Raw genomic sequence first — 2,065 nt, 5'->3', positions numbered from 1 at the left:
GATCCAGGATGGAGATAGTGCAATTGTGAAAGAGGTAATTTAATACTTTGTTTATTTTTATTGTTTAGTTTGATCATTCAAGTAGCTAACAGGAGTTTGGCCCTATTCAGTAACAGTGATAAAGGCAAGAACAGAACTGAGTCTGATGTTTTCCAAAAGAAACATTGTACAAGTTAAATTTGAAATAAATTTAAAACTCCTCCACGCCTAAAATAAAGCACAGTGCCTGTCCGCCTGAGAATTTTTTATGTCCCGTAATAATGATGTTGCATACATCATTATCATATCATTGCATGTGTCATCATGTGATTTCACTCCTCCTCTAGCTGAAAGAGAAGTTGGCCCAGGCAGTGGAGTTGAAATTCAAAATCCACCTGTACCATAAGCTAGCCACAGCTCTCTCTCCTAGCCTGAGGAGTTTCTTGAGGAAAACGCTCTCCGGTCAGGAGTATGAGGAGGTCATCAACACCCTGGCAGCACTCACAGAAACAGCAGGGACAGAGGAGAGAGCGAGAAGCCTTGAGAAGAAACAGGGTGAGTAAAACTAGCATCAACAGAGCACTCACAGCAATTCTAAAATGTAATAACAACATTTCTTCCTATCATTTATTTAGAGGCATTCATTCACACACACGTCTGTATAATCTAATAGGTAATGTCCAATATAGGTAATGTTCTATAAGAATCTCTTTTTTTTTTCTCTCCAAAGGTCCACCCCGAGAGGCAGTTCCCAGTCCCACAGAGGTGCACGACTTCTTTTCCTTTTGTGTTGAAAAGCAGCAACAGGAGGGGGACAGTGGTGGTATTTCAGAGTCATGGGGCCGCCAGTTCGTGGTAGAGTACATGAGTGACTCTAAGTTGACAGGCTTCCAGTCTCTGCTCAACTTCTGGCATGAGAGGTCTGATGGGCTAGTGCCAGTTGCCAAGAGGCTGCTAGCAATCCCAGCAACAAGCACTCCTTCTGAGCGTAGTTTCAGTGTTGCTGGGAGACTGATTGAGGAGAGGCGTTCCACCCTCAATCCAGAAAATGTAGATGAACTTTTGTTCCTACATAGCAATTTATAATGACAACTATTCATATGTGCTGAAGAGTGGAAAAGTAGACTGATATGCACGGTGGCTGACAGACACACAGCAAACAGTTAAAACGTGCTGCAAACACAGGAATGAATCAAATTCCAAAACAAAAAAACAAATGCAACAGAAAAAAAAATCTGCAGTCACAGAAAATAGATGACACACAATCAAAAAAAAAAATGCAAAGGAAAAATGCTTCAAATACAAATAACACCAAAACAACTGCTGGTCTGGTCAACAGAACCCTGCAAATACATTACAGCTGAGTGGCAACTGGCCCAAAGTTGGCTTATTTTATGAGTTTAATGTGCACTGAGTAGAGTACTTTTCAGCATTTTCCTTTGCATTCGTTTTTTGGGTTGTATGTTTTATTTTCTGTAATTGCAGGTTTTTTTCTTTCGCTGCATTTTTCTGTTGCATTTGTTTTGTTTTTGTTGTTGTTTTAGAGTTTGCATCATTTATGCGTTTGCAATGCTTTTTAACTGTTAGCTGTGTGTGCAGTAGCTGACTGTTTGCAGCATGTTAGCAGTTTACATTTGTTGGCCACTGTAGTATTACTGTTTGTTTAGCTGTTTGCAGCATGTTAGCAGTTTGCACCTGCTGACCACTGTAGTATTACTGTGTGTGTAGTTGTTTGCAGCACATTTGCACCAGTCAACCACCATATATATATATATGGCAGTTGTATTTTTATTTAGTATTTGCATTATATGCACATTTTTTTTCCTTTTTCAAAAACTCAGGTACAATATGAATGTAATGCCTTTATGCAGTTTTGTTCATTGATGACAGTTTGTTTGGTGCAATTTTTTTGTTTAGTTTTTTATTTAAGCAATTTAAACCATGACAGGAACGTTACTGTCTAAAGGGAAGGAAACAATTGCTCAATAAATTAGTAAAAAGCAACTTCTATTTGTTCTGTTTGGGTTCTTTCATCTAAGGTAGACATGGTGTGACCCATGTACTGGTTTTCATTTTTTGTTTTTAC

The 2,065-nt window shown here is 38.7% G+C and overlaps 1 long non-coding RNA gene across 1 annotated transcript; it reads left to right on the top strand.

Moving 5' to 3' along the window:
• The first annotated feature begins 313 nt into the window (after positions 1 to 313).
• LOC119414913 lies at positions 314 to 1,194 on the top strand. Its single transcript, XR_005187024.1, has 2 exons — positions 314 to 534; positions 710 to 1,194. It is a non-coding gene; the product is annotated as an uncharacterized LOC119414913 (long non-coding RNA).
• Positions 1,195 to 2,065: the final 871 nt, after the last annotated feature.

Source organism: Nematolebias whitei, chromosome 1 (assembly GCF_014905685.2).
Source record: "Nematolebias whitei isolate Nwh7 chromosome 1, NemWhi1, whole genome shotgun sequence".
In the NCBI taxonomy this organism is placed as follows: domain Eukaryota; kingdom Metazoa; phylum Chordata; class Actinopteri; order Cyprinodontiformes; family Rivulidae; genus Nematolebias; species Nematolebias whitei.
The sequence above is the reverse complement of the archived record's forward strand: the minus strand, read 5'-3'. Positions and strand labels throughout refer to the sequence as shown.